The sequence below is a fragment of the Schistocerca nitens genome, chromosome 11 (genome assembly GCF_023898315.1).
Source record: "Schistocerca nitens isolate TAMUIC-IGC-003100 chromosome 11, iqSchNite1.1, whole genome shotgun sequence".
In the NCBI taxonomy this organism is placed as follows: domain Eukaryota; kingdom Metazoa; phylum Arthropoda; class Insecta; order Orthoptera; family Acrididae; genus Schistocerca; species Schistocerca nitens.
In genome coordinates, this window is record NC_064624.1 from 165,648,598 (window position 1) to 165,663,077 (window position 14,480).

General features: G+C 42.6%; 1 protein-coding gene across 1 annotated transcript in view; it reads left to right on the plus strand.

Annotated features, from left to right (window-relative positions):
* Nucleotides 1-3,022: 3,022 nt before the first annotated feature.
* LOC126212605 (poly [ADP-ribose] polymerase tankyrase-1-like) overlaps nt 3,023-14,480 on the plus strand; it is a 598,324-nt gene continuing 586,866 nt past the window's right edge. The window contains exon 1 of the mRNA XM_049940034.1: nt 3,023-3,146. The gene's annotated coding sequence lies outside the window, so the exon portion shown is untranslated. The remainder of the gene's footprint in view (nt 3,147-14,480) is intronic.

Genomic DNA, 14,480 nt, shown 5'->3' on the forward strand with positions numbered 1-14,480 from the left:
GTTCATCAGTTGCATTTTTGTATAATCTCCTGTTTTCTATAAGCTCAATAATAATACAGGTAGTGCTTCGTTAAAAAAAAGAAACAGAAAAACAGGGGATACTGGTAGTGGTCAAAATCACATGTACTTGTCTGCAATTGCAAGTCAAACCCTGATACATGAAATCAGCCCCTTGAGTATGGAGCATCCAAACTGACAACGTACAGACAACTGTTTGGATGTCTACCACCGGTGCTGGTGCTATGGTAATGAACTGCTAACTGGTTTTCATCAGTCATTTTTAGGCTACCATGCAGTCTCATTGTCATTCTACATTTTGTTTGAGCAGTACTTAATTAACAGCTGGTTGTATCATCGTTTCCAGTGCAAGAAACCGCCTGCTCTAATCCAATAGTTTCTGAGTCGCTGAGTTACTTTTCTGTGATGGACATTTCTATTGGTAATTCCGCAGCTCTGTGTGATTGGCTGTTAAGAGGCGGTTAACTAGATTATGTGATCAAAAGTATCAAGATACCTGGCTGAAAATGACTTAGAAGTTCTTGGCACTAGCCATCGCTAATACTGGAATTCAAAATGGTGTTGGCCCACCCTTAGCCTTGATGACAGCTTCCAGTCTCGCAGGCATACGTTCAATCAGCTGCTGGAAGGTTTCTTGCGGAATGCAGCCCATTCTTCACGGAGTTCTGCGCTGAGGAAAGGTAGTGACGTCGGTCGGTGAGGCCTGGAACGACGTCAGCGATCCACAACATCCCAAAGGTGTTGTATAGGATTTAGTTCAGGACTCCATGTAGGCTAGACCATTGCACGAATGTTACCATCGTAAATCACTGCGCCACAGACCGCGCATTATGAACAGGTGCTCGATGGTGGTGAAAGGTGCAATCGCCATCCCCGAATTGCTCTTCAACAGTGAGAAGTAAAGAGGTGCTTAAATCATCAGTGCAGGCCTATGCTGTGAGAGTACCACGCAAAGCAACAAGGGGTGCAAGCCTCCCCTCCCGCCATGAAAAGCCCGATCACACCGTAACACCACCGCCTCCGAATTTTACTGTTGGCACTGCACACTCTGACAAATGATGTTTACCGGGCATTCGCCATACCCACTCCCTGCCATCAGATTGCCAGATTATGTACTGTGATTCGTTACTCCACACAACGTTTTTCCACTGATCAATCATCATATGTTTACGCTCCTCGCACCAAGCGAGGCGTCGTTTGGCATTTACCGGCGTGATGTGTGGCTTGTGAGTAGCCGCTCGACCGTGAAATCCAAGTTTTATCACCTCTGACCTAACTGTCATAATACTTGCAGTGCATCCTGATGCAGTTTGGAATTCCTGTGTGACTGTCTGGACAGATGTCTGCCTATTACACATCACGACCCTCTTCAACTGTCCGTGGTCTCTGTCAGTCAACAGACGAGGTCGGCCTGTACGCTTTTGTGCTGTAGGCGTCCCTTTGCGTTGGAAAACATTGGACTTTGGGATGTTTAGGAGAGTGGAAATCTCGCGTGCAGACGTATGACACAAGTGACATCTATCACCTGACCATATTCGAAGTTCGTGAGTTCCGCTGATATGGAGTAGCTGGCAGTAGGTAGCAGCACACTGCACCTAACATGAGAAACGTATGATTTGGGGGTGTCCGGATACTTTTGGTCACATAGTGTAGCGGCGCTGGCCCGCCGCGGGACCGAGTGACGTCATCTGGAACGAGGGGCCGGCGCCACGTTTGAAGCTGCCGCTCCCGTCTCTCTGAAAACGTCGAGCGTCCACCGTTGTTTCCTTTCAACGTACAATGGCCGCCCTCACGCCCTGACAACTGTGTTCCCCTCGTCTCTTTTAAAACTGTTGCTGTCCACTCTAATCTCATTCAAAAAATGGTTCAAATGGCTCTGAGCACTATAGGACTTAACTTCTAACGTCATCAGTCCCCTAGAACTGAGAACTACTTAAACCTAACTAACCTAAGGACATCACACACTTCCATGCCGGAGGCAGGATTCGAACCTGCGACCGTAGCGGTCGCGCGGCTCCAGACTGAAGCGCCTAGAACCGCTCGGCCACCTCGCCGGCTAATCTCATTCGTCTCTTTTATAACGGAATCCCAGTATGTTGACGCGTGAGCTAGGACTCTCGTGTTATCGAACTGTAGTTCATGTCCGTTTTCCAAGTAAAGTTCAGTTATGGTCAACTTGACAAGCTCCCTTTGTTTAATATCTTATGCTCAGTACAACGCTCTGCATCTGTGAATTGTCTGACGTATGTAAATGATGCCACATTTACAAGGAACGCCGCACATACTGGGCACATGAACAGCTGTGCTGTCTTTAAGGGGGTAGGACGTCAAACAGGGGGTAGGACGTCAAACGGCCCAACTTGTAGCAGGAGAGGCACCACAGGACATTTTATTCAGAAATCACACTCATAGCAGTGGAAGTTCAAAAACATAACAAAATAATTTTCTTTTTACATGTGGAGTTTCAACATTTTTCACCCACTATTGGCTGCATTTGTTGCTATAGGTATACTTTTCTTCATAAGTAAGAGAGATTCTACTATGAATTTGGCACAGCATACAAACCATACTTATAGCTGTATGAAGCTCTAGAGTTTACTTAATTTATGAAAAAATGAGTAAGCTGTTACATTTTAAACTTTATGTTTAGATAAAAAATCTAATTTTATTGTCAATTATCTCAGTTTTTACCAGAGTTTTTATAGATTTGGAAAATTCTAGATTTTCATACACCTGTAAGCATGGTTTGTACGCTGCGCCAAATTAACCGAAGAGTCTGTCTTATCTATGAAGCAAAGCCAATAGCAAGTGAAAAAATGATGAAATTTAATTACTTTATTTTTTTGAATTTATCAGCAATAACAAAATTAGGGCGACAGTCTTCGTATTACATTCGCATGTTCTGCGCGGGGTCCCTGGAAGCGCTGCCCCCTGTGTGAGGCCCCCGTAGCAGACTGCAGTTGGTACCTGCCGGCCTCGCACCCGTTGGCAGCACTGACTGCGTGCCACAGCCCAGGCGTCTGTCGCATTTGTAGCGAGACGTGTCCAGTGTGACGTTCTGTGTTGGGATTTAGTGCTGCTGTTTCTGCGCCGAGAATTTCTTCTGCTACACCCACACCCTTAATAAGGTAAGGACGACTGTTTTCATGCGTTCCCACAGTATTGAATTGTTTTCTTTGTTTTCTTTTGGTTTGTTTCTGCAAAGTCACGGTAGCTGTAAGGTTTCATTTACGTTCACTATGGAGACTATCGCGTATGAAGCAAACCGCGTTCGTTTATTACGCTCTCAAAATACTAAAGAGTTTCGTATTACAAATCTTGTTATTTTAAAGTCCTACCGACATTCCTATTAATTCTGCTGTTCTACGGACTTTAGGCATGAGTGAAAAGCATAGGCTCGGACGAGATTTCTACTCGTATTCGCGCCATTTTGTTGAATTCTTTTTCCCGAAATGTAGGTTCGTATTTGTACACATGTGATCCATAAAAGGATTATTCTGCTTGTTAGGAATAACAGAACAGAATGATGGAACACTGCTTGTGCAAGTAGATAAGGTGCTATGGCAACTTCGACTATAGAGGAATTAAACAATTACTTTACGTCAGGATACTGCGTAGACCTTGGGACAGTCTGACCCTACTCCTAATGGCTTGAAATCAAACCAAGCGAGACGCATTTTGACAGTTCCATAGTGGAGCACTGAATCCGGTATTTCCCGAAGCAGTCGACTCCACGAAAACTGCCGAATTTAGTACAACTAATCTGTTCGCGTCTTTCCCTCAGTCCTGCATTAGCAATCGTCAGCACGTTAAGCCACGCAAATGTGCTTTAGTACAGAACGCTGTTCCATTTAATTTCTATAGTTTCACTTTCCTGGAGAAATGTTTTTGGTGACAAGGTAGTCTGTTGGGTAGTCAGTAAGACAGATAATGTTACCCTCCATTTCGTCTTTGTTCTATATGTGTAAGTGCAGAAATGAATGAATTCTTACGTTGACCTAAAATTAATCCTCTTGCTAGAAATGTTGTCAAAATTCCCGGCGTTGGGGGCTTAGTCTTCACTTCTGTTAATAATCGTTCATCTCCAGGCAGTGACTGTGCCGTACACTTACCAAAAAAGTAGTCGGTTTTCTGCTAAGGGGGTATCTGGACGTGTGAAGCAGTGTCCCCCGTAAAGGACCAGCACTCAAACACTTTGGCAGTAAAACCAGCCATCCTAAGAATCTTTTCTGACAAGTGTTTGTCATTGCTCAGAACGATATCAAAATACAGAGTATCAGCTACAAATCTCACTGCAGAACTCAACTATTATATATATTCTTGATGGAACAGTCCATAGCTGTACTTTCGGTTCATAGCGTGCACGCTGGACACTACGAACAGGCAGTTCACCTGTGGACTGTTCCATCAAAAAATAAGTTGGGAGACACTGAAGATTCACATACATGTTCTTGTCAAACCAAACGGGTGCTGCTGAGTAATACTTTATTAGGACAAATAAAGAATTATTCAACTGTTGCGGCTTTAAGAAGAACGCATTGTTACATCTGTAGGTGCCTACAGTATAAAGTGTTTCATCGTCTTTTGTGTAAGTAAATGAAAAATGGCAATGCAGGTGTTTGTAGACAAACTTTCACAAAGAAGGGCTAAGTTTTCTTTACACAAAATAGTAAATATTTTTATAGTTAATACTTCATGTCTAAAGATTCATCTATTCAGTAGGAGCTGTCATTCAGGAGCTTCGACAGAAGCGTAAGGGTGTTGTCGTGTGTGACGTAATGGCGGCGCGGAGTTTGGTTTGAGTCTGGCGTGTTTGTAGATGTCGTCGTGTTGTGGTTTGTTGTGCTCTCTGGTGGTATGTTCAGGGTTTTCGTTCGTGTGGTGTAATGGGCTCATTTTGCTTTCTCATTATCCAGAATTGTTAGTGTGTCAGCTGTGTTTGTAGTGGAATTCGTTTCAGTGAGTTAACGATTTTGTGTGAAGGTTAATTTAGTGTTCGCTGTACGTCGTGTGGTAATTTTAGTAAAATTAATCGATTGTTTTTGTTCAGGAATGGATATGACGGATAAAATTAAGTGCGCAGGTCAAGGGAAGTGTTCGATCCCGATGTGTGGCTGTGTACGTTGGTATCAGATGTTTTTGAGCTATATAGGCCAAGGGAAGTGTTTGATCTTAATTTATGGGATCGGGAGCTGCTGTTGAGCTATACAGAACAAGGGAAGTGTCCGATTCCAGATGATACTGTTTAGTGGTATTTGGGGAGTTTTCTGATGTCGGTTTTTTCTTTTTGTGTTTTTGTATGGGGGTGGGTGTCTAAATTAGTTTATATTTAGTTTTCACCCCACCCACAACACCCCATTTCCCGCACTTGTCCCGTTAGTGTCATTAGGCTTCTTGTGGAAAGTGTTTGTGTGTTTTGTTTTTCGATGTATTTTCGTCCTCACAATGTGTACATAGCGGCTTTATATGCGCCAAATTGGAATCGTTTATGGTCGTTTCCGCCATATTCGTGACGTCATGGGTCAAAGCAGACGGGCAGGATCGGACGCTTCCGTATTTCCATAATTTTCTTTTCTTTTAAATGTTGTTTAGATATCTGCCGGATTTTTAATGCTATTTGGCAAATGACCAAATACTTTTGTGGCAGCATAATTCGCACCTTTTTGTGACAAAGTGAGATTTAATCCAGAGTAGTGAAGATAATGGTTTCTTCTAGTGTTGTAGCTATGCACTTCGCTGTTACTATTGAACTGGGGTGGGTCATTAATGACAAATTTCATAAATGAATATATGTACATCGAAGGTACTGTGAATATCTGAAGTTCATTAAATAAATGTCGACCAGGTGATCTTCGGTGGGCTCCAGCTGTTAGGCTGATGCTATGAATACTTTTCCTCTTAGTGACGAATTGCCCCCAAATACGATGCCATGTGTAAGCAGTGAATGAAAATAGGCATAGTAGGCTAATTTGATGATGTTCATCACCAATATTTTGCAATAACTGCAGTAGCGTAAGTAGCTCAACCTAACTATTTCAGCAGATCATCGATGTTTCTTCAAATTCAATTTCTCATCAGTGTACACATCCAGAAATTTTGAATACCCTGCCTTAGCAACAGACTTGCGTTCATAGCCTATATTTATCAGTGTTATGCCACTTACTGCACAGAATTATATTCACTGTTTTTTCTCAAAATTTAATAAGTGTCCACTTGCAGAGAACCACTTAGTAATTTTGTGAAAGACATTATTTACAATTTCCTTGAGTGTGATTACTGTACTTGTATCATTAGCAAAAAGAACTAGCTTTGCATCTTCATGAATATAGAGTGGCGAGTCATTAATGTATATTAAGACCAATAAGGAAACAGACTGAACTCTGTGGGACACCGTTCTTGATAGCTCCCCAGTTAAAGGACTGCTGGTTTTCGCAGACTATTTGTACTGTTAATTTCAGCCTTCTTCCAGTTAAATATGAATTAAACCATTTGTGCACTGTCCCACTCATGCCACAATACTTAAGCTTGTCTAGAAGAAATTCACGATTCACACCATCAAAAGCCTTTGAGAGGTCACAAAATATTCCAATGGATGAAGTTCGGTTATTCAGTGCATTTAATATTTGATCAGTGAAAGCACATATATAGCATTTTCTGTTGAAAAGTCTTTCTGAGAACCAAATTGACATTTAATTAGTACGCCATTTTTACAGAGGAGAGATTCTGCTCCTGAATACATGACTTTTTCAAGAATTTTGGATAAAGATGTCAGAACTAAGACTGGGTGGTAGTTGTTAGCATCAGACCTATCCCCTTTTTTATGCCGTTGTTGAACAACAGCGTATTTCAGTCCATCTGGAAAAATTCATATGTGGCTGAGAATCCTACTTATTTGTTGGGAACAAGCTTCCAGTACTCCGTAGCACAGCAAGAGGTGTAGGTTGGTGTGGAATAAGAGGTTCGTATGTAGCATGTACTTAATCATAAGAGCAAACCAGATGTAAACAAACGCAAGCGCGGTGACTGGTCAGCAGCCGCAGCTCTCTTAAACTGGTGGTGCTCCGCTCTTGGAAGTAGGTCCAACTTAAGTGTTCGATAGCTCAATAGTATGTCATTGTGGAAGAACGTTTCAGACATTCTGACGTATTAACAGCCATCAACGTCTATCTTAATCGTACTTTACCTACGTAACTTTTATCTTAAAAATTGTGTACTGTAGCAGTCCCTGTAACCAGTACTTGTGCTCTGGTTGTCTCGCTGTTGATACGTACCGCGAAAATGGACGACACTGCTTCCTGCTTCGTAGTGAAACACGCGCGTGGAACACCGTTAATGGCGAGAAACAAGTAGTTAATGTTCTTCACAAGATTACAGACAATAATCAGCTTTTGACTTTTTCGAGTAGGACTATGTATCAGAAATAAGGGAGGTATTGACTATATGCGTGGCGTGATAGACAGGGTCGTAGACTGACCATCGTGTGTGCCGGCAGGCGGTGGTTCTACGCTCCACGTGGTGCGTTATTTTCTTTGTTTGGTTTGAATACCTAAAGCATTTAAATATGAAACTCATCACATCTACATATACATCTATATGGTTACTCTGCAATTCACACTCAAGTGCTGGGCAGAGGGTTCATCGAACCATTTTCATACTACTACTAATCTACCATTCCACTCTCGAATGGCGCGTGGGAAAAAGGAAGACATATATCTTTCCGTTCGAGCTCTGATTTCTCTTATTTTAATATCATGATCATTTCTTCCTACGTAGTTGGGTGTCGACAAAATATTTACACATTCGGGAGAGAAAGTTGAAGATTGAAATTTCGTAAATAGATCTCTCCTCAATCAAGACTGCCTTCGATTCACTGACTCTCACCCCAACTCGCGTATCATATCAGTTACACTCTCACCCCTATTTCGCGATAACACGAAATGAGCTGCCCTTCCTTGAACTTTTTCGATGTCCTCCGTCAATCCTACCTGGTAAGGATCCCATACCGCGCAGCAATATTCCAGCAGAAGATGGACAAGGGTGATGTAGGCTGTCTCTTTAGTGTCCTGCCAACAAAGCGCAGTCTTGTTTCGCCTTCCCCACAATATTATCTATGAGGTCATTCCAATTTAAGTTGCTCGTAATTGTAATTCCTAGGTATTTAGTCGAATTGACAGCCCTAAGATTTGTGCGATTTATCGTATACCCAAAATTACTCGGATTTCTTTTAGTACCCATGTGGATGACCTCCCACTTTTCTTTTGTTTAGTGCCAATTGCCACTTTTCGCAGCATACAGAAATTCTCTCTAGGTCATTTTGTAGTTGGAATTGATCGTCTGATGACTTTACTAGACTGTAAATTACAGCGTCATCTGCAAACAATGTAAGGGGGCTGCTCATATATCTCCTAGATCATGTAGGTAAATCAGGAACAGCAGAGGGCCTATGACACTTCCTTGCGGATCGCCTGATATCACTTCTGTTCTACTCTATGATTTACCGTCTATCGCCACGAACTGTGACCTCTCTCGGAGAGGAAATCACGAATCCAATCTCACAACTGAGACGATACTCCATATGCACGCAATTTGATTAATAGTCACTTGTGAGGAACGGTATCAAAAGCCTTCTGGAAATCTAGGAATATGGAATCGATCTGAGATCCCTTGTCGGCAGCACTCATTACTTCATGGGAATAAAGGATATTTTCTGAAGCCGTGTTGGTTATGTATCAATAAGTCATTTTCTTCAAAGTGATTCATAATGTTACAGTACAGTATGTGCTCCAAAATCCTCCTGCAAATTGAGGTCAGTGATACGGGTCTGTAATTAAATGGGTTACTCCTATTTCCTTTCTTGAATATTGGTGTGACCTGTGCTACTTTCCAGTCTTCAGGAGCAGACCCTTCGTCAAGTGAGCGGTTGTATATGATTCATAAGAAAGGCGGTGCTGTCTGCATACTCTGAAAGGAACCTGATTGCTATATCATCTGGACCTGAAGACTTGCCTTAGTAAAGTGATTTGAGTTGTTTCGCAATACCTATCTACTTTTGTCACTCACGCTAACAACTGTTCTGGTTTCGAATTCTGGAATATTTACTTTCGTGAAGGAATTACGGAAAACTGTGTTTAGTAACTCCGCTTCAGTGGAACCACCATCGGTAACTTCTCCATCGCTATCGCGCAGTGGCGGTGTTGACTGTTTTTTGCCACTGGTTTACTTTACATACGACCAGAACCTCTTTGGGTTTTCTACCATATTTTGAGACAATGCGTCATTGTGGATACTATTAAAAGCATCTAGCACTGACGTCCGCACTATTTCGAGCTTCCGTGAATCTTAGGCAGTTCTCGAGATTTTGCGTTCTTCTGAATTTGGCATGCGTTTTTCGTTGCTTATGCAACAGTGATCTGACGTGTTTTGTGTACCATGGTGGATCAGTCCCGTCTCTTAACTTAGACGGTATGAATCTATTGCTGTCGATACTGTATCTGTGAATTTGAGCCATATCTTCTCTACACTTACATAAATAGCTTGGAAGGAATGGAGACACTCGTAGGAAAGCATCAAGCAGAATTTTTATTTGCTGTTGTAAATAGTTATATTTTGCGTTTGTTTTTAGTGGTTTTGGTTGATATGGTTTTGCGCCATATATGGCAATTAATTCATGAGTCACCAATTTTAAGAAAAATGCAGATCTTGTAGTTCACAATTACACATCACACGAAAATTTCTGGTTTTCATTGCAAGTATAAATTCTCAATTACCGATATTTTATAAAAGATGGTAAAAGATGGTTGAAGATAAAACGTTATATAAATAAGTTTCTTGGAGAAAAATTGTAAAGTCAAGTACGCTTTTCGCATATGCCCATTGTTTTATAGGACAGATATGATCTAACATCAGCCAGAGTGATAAATGTCGCAGAAAGATGGAAGACAATTTTGACGCCGTCGAGCACGCTGTACAAATGGATTATTTTTAGAGTTGTGGTCGTGACACTGCAGTCTGAACCCGACAGAATTGATATGGAGCAGAGTTAAGGGATTTGTCACGAGGAATAACAAGACATTACGCTGTCAAACGTACTGCAACTAATGCGCGAAGCTTTGTGACACGTCGCTGCCAAATGATGGCGAACTGCAGAACAGCACGCCACGAAAGAGGAGGAGGAGCAAATGTGGACATATCTCTGTCTCTGATAGACTCGTTATCAACGTAGCTGTACTGAAGTGTGTTTAGCGGTGTCCGATGTGGAAGGAGTTCAGAGATTACCAGACAACTGACTCAGATACCTTCAGTGGCTTAGTATTTTACTACATTGCGCTTTTACGCCACACACAGCTCATGTAGAAAAATTACCCACGTTAGTAACGAATTTTCATGACTCCTGCTTTTAATTACAATACTATGTTCGCTAATATCGATGGCATGTTATATTTTCCGTCCGGTCACCTAAGGAGAAATCACCCGAGTTTTACCATATATTATTTCCTTCTGTTTAAAAATTAACATCCACAGCTGTGTTGTCCTCTGCTCGTCTCTTTCTACGCCTGAACTGCCACTGCTCACTTCAGTGTACGTTAGCTGGATCACTTCCCGGCCAGCGCTGTCAGAGCTAAATGCGCCGGTAAAGCTGTTGCCCCGTATTACAGCACAAGTCGATACGCACAGCATGAAACGAACCCTCATCATCGTACTTGATTGCACTTGTGACCGCTTGGTTTCCGCTCCACCTGAAACTAAATCCAATGAGGTTCCAGCAAACGCGGAAGAGTACATAGTGTAATGTTTAGATGAAGTTTATTGTGATGAACGGACTATAGTCCGATGTCCAGATTTGCAATATATTCAACGCACTTTGCCGTATATATCATGCCTTCCAAATTAAAATCTTAAACTGCTAGGGCACAACCACGTACCGTAAAACAAGACTCCCCACAGAGTGTCCTAGCGATGCCACACACTGGCTTTGACCTGTGCCGTTGTTTCACGGGACTCTCTCTACTCCCAGTACAGAGGCAGAACACAACACTGACCTTTGTTTCCCTCCCACATTGTTGCTTGGAAGGTAGGGTGTGCTGACATTATTCTGCAGCTGAGACTGAAAGGGCAGTTTGTGATTTGGTGAAGTGTATGAATGTGCTGTGATGGAAACAAACTAAATAGTCCTTGTTACTACACGTATTTTACGCATACTGCGTTTTGGTGAGTGGTTTATCCGGCGTTTTCGTCGTCGGTCAAACAAGATCGGCAGTGGTAGCAACAGGTGCGGTATTTTCTTATTCCTAGTGTGGACACATCTCGTAGAGTACTGGTCCGTTTTTCCTTTCACGAAATTCGTGCAGCAAGAATCGTCATGTGCTGTTAAATGTGCATTCAGTCTGCGTCGGAAAACAATATCTTTACTATTCACTCTTTAGGTGTTTCTGATCATGTGATCTACTGATGCAAACCTGTAAAGTGTTATTCGGAACCCAGAATTCAAATGATGGTTCACTCGTCAGTATGCAAATGAAGACAGTAATAAATTTGTCATCGGGATGGAAATTTCATTTTTAGCTACGTAATGCATACGAAGTTGTACGGAGAATTTTCCCGTCATTTAAAGTTAGACGTCAGTAACTTTTCTCATGACTTCAGTTGTATCGTTTTCTGTTTGGTGGGAAACAGCAGTCGCAGTAGACGCAAGGTTACATTCAGTTTCCGCGAAGCGTAAGTGGTGCATTTCGGAGTCATTATTTATTAAATTGCACACCACGAAACTCCGTGATGCATTTTAGGTTACATAGGTATTGGAAAACTGAAACGCCCTTCGCAAGTGTGCAGTCCAGGCATGCAGTACCAGCATTGGACAGTGTCTCCAGGAGCTGGAACAACGGTTCTGCTCGCTTGGTCGGCTGTGTTCCTCTGGTTAAATACCGGCTCCTCGACCAATGTTCCAGCTTTACGGCCGAGCTTTTTGCTCTCCATCAGGCCGTTCAGTATGCCCGCCGCCACCGCCATTCATCGTATGTACTCTGCTCTGACTCACTCAGTGCTCTTCAGAGCCTTGGAGCTCCCTATCCGGTCCATCCCTTGATTCAACGGATACAGCAGTCCCTCCATTCTTTCGCTGATAATGGTGGTTCTGTCAGCTTTCTGTGGGTTCCCAGCCATGTAGGAGTGCCTGGGAATGAGGCTGCGGATGCTGCAGCCAAGGCTGCAGTCCTCCTGCCTCGGCCAGCCTCTCATTGTGTCCCGTCATCTGACGTTCGTGGGGAAGTATGTAAGAGGCTTGTGTCGTTGTGGTGGGATGCTTGGTCATCCCTCCAAGGAAACAAGCTCCGGGCAGTAAATCCGCTCCCAACTCCTTGGACAACATCCTCCCGACCATCTCGGCGCGAGGAGGTCCTTCTGACCAGGTTGCGGATCGGGCATTGCCGGTTTAGCCACCGCTACCTGCTCTCCGGTGACCCAGCCCCGCAGTGCCCTTGTGGTCAGGCATTAACAGTGCGCCATGTTTTATTGTCGTGTCCCCGTTTTAGTCAATTTCGTGTTGTCCTGTCCCTGCCATCTACTTTACCGGATGTTTTAGCTGATGACGCTCGAGCAGCTGCTCGTATTCTGCGTTTTATAACTTTAACTGGCTTGTCCAAAGACATTTAAACTTTTTCCTTATTTTATCTGCATATTTGTCAGGTCCTTCTGGTGTCCCCCCATCCCCTTGAGTTTTACCAGATTCCATGTGCTCTCATAACAGTGACTGGGTGCTAATGACCTCAGCAGTTGAGCGCCCTTAAACAAAACAAAAAAAAAAAAAAAAAAAAAGTGTTCCTCTGGAGACAAACAAAGGAAATGGCGGAAGACCAGACTTTATGTGGGCCGTCAAGAATGGTTAAAAAAGAAACTTATCACACTGTTACTCCGTGAGTTGACATCTGCACGTAACTGTTATAATTATTTATGCATGAAAAAAGTTGTCATTTGTCATGGCTGCTACTGAATATGAGGTCCTAAATTCCGTATTATGAAACCACACCGTTTCAGGGCAACTGTACATGGAAGATTTTTTAAAACAGGACACTTTCTTTCTGATGTGTTATAATCAGACGTCATATAAGGACGTATCGGCTGCTAAGGCCTTCATTGCATTCAGGTTACGGTGCGGGGGCTGATCTTCGAGCGGTTGATTGTGAGGCAGCGGTTGTAAGCGTTGAGTCACAGAGCAGAGGGTGGCTACGGAGGTGATTTCGCGTCCTACCATCTAAAAGATATTTTCTCACCTTCACGTTTGTAAAGTTTCTGGGATTTCTTTATTGAGTTAATTGCAGTATGTTCTTAAATATTCGATAATGTGTACATATAGTAGTTCTCTCTCTCTCTCTCTCTCTCTCTCTCTGTGTGTGTGTGTGTGTGTGTGTGTGTGTGTGTGTGTGTGTGTGTTCTGGGTTGTCATTGCAAACTTGCATTGCAAATGCTAATAAATATTCACACGTTGATCATCCGGCAAAGCAAATTGCGCCATTCAAAATAAAAAGCATATAACTGACACTCCTGCAACAGAACAAAAAGGTAACGTAGTCTGAGCCATATATAAAATGTAGCCAGATGTAAAGTGTAAAAAAGACAATTTACGGGCTATTTTTTTTTAGGCCACTTCTTTCCCGGATAAACGTTTACGATTACAGTACATCTTCAACCACCAATGTTACGCATTTCGTCATTTTATTACAACAAACGTTACCGATAGTGGCGTGTTTCCTATATGCTAGCTGTGTTGAGGTTTCGGAAAGGCTTTACTCATTGGACACAAGGTAAGTGAGCTGATGGTTTACTTCGTCTGTTAGAATGGCTGCCCGCCCTTTCTGATCACAGGCCAACTACTCACACTAGCTTTCAGAGCTTTTAAAAATAAACTTATTTTATCGAGACACTTTAATGAGCGCCTTACTGGATTCTCTGCTGACTAGCTGCAGATACTTCCGGCTTGTGAATCAGTAAGAGGTCTCACTTTTCGTGTTGATGAAGGCATATTACCAAAAAAGTTGGCACAACTTCTTCAATATGTTTCGGAGCTAATTCTTGCCAACAATTTAATCTCTCCCATATCCACAGCCCGATCTACACGAATGCAAAACTTCTGTCGTCAGAATGACGCCATGTTTGCAGAAACTCCTGTGAACTGTAGGTTGCCCTTAACACAGCTGCAAGGTCAGACCACATCGCTATCTCTGCGGAAGACGAAATATTAATAGTAACCTCAGACTTCTTTCAGATGATCCAGTCATCCAAGATGTATTGTCTGAAAGAAGCTGCATAAATATTCAGTCAGATCTTGATAAGATTTCGTAGCGGTGGAAAGACGGCAACTTGATTTAAGTGTTCATAAATGTAAAACTGTGCCTCCAGAAAACGAAAAAATAGTATTCTACGACTATATCATCGAGTCACTGTCGGAATCGGCCGACACATAAAAAGTA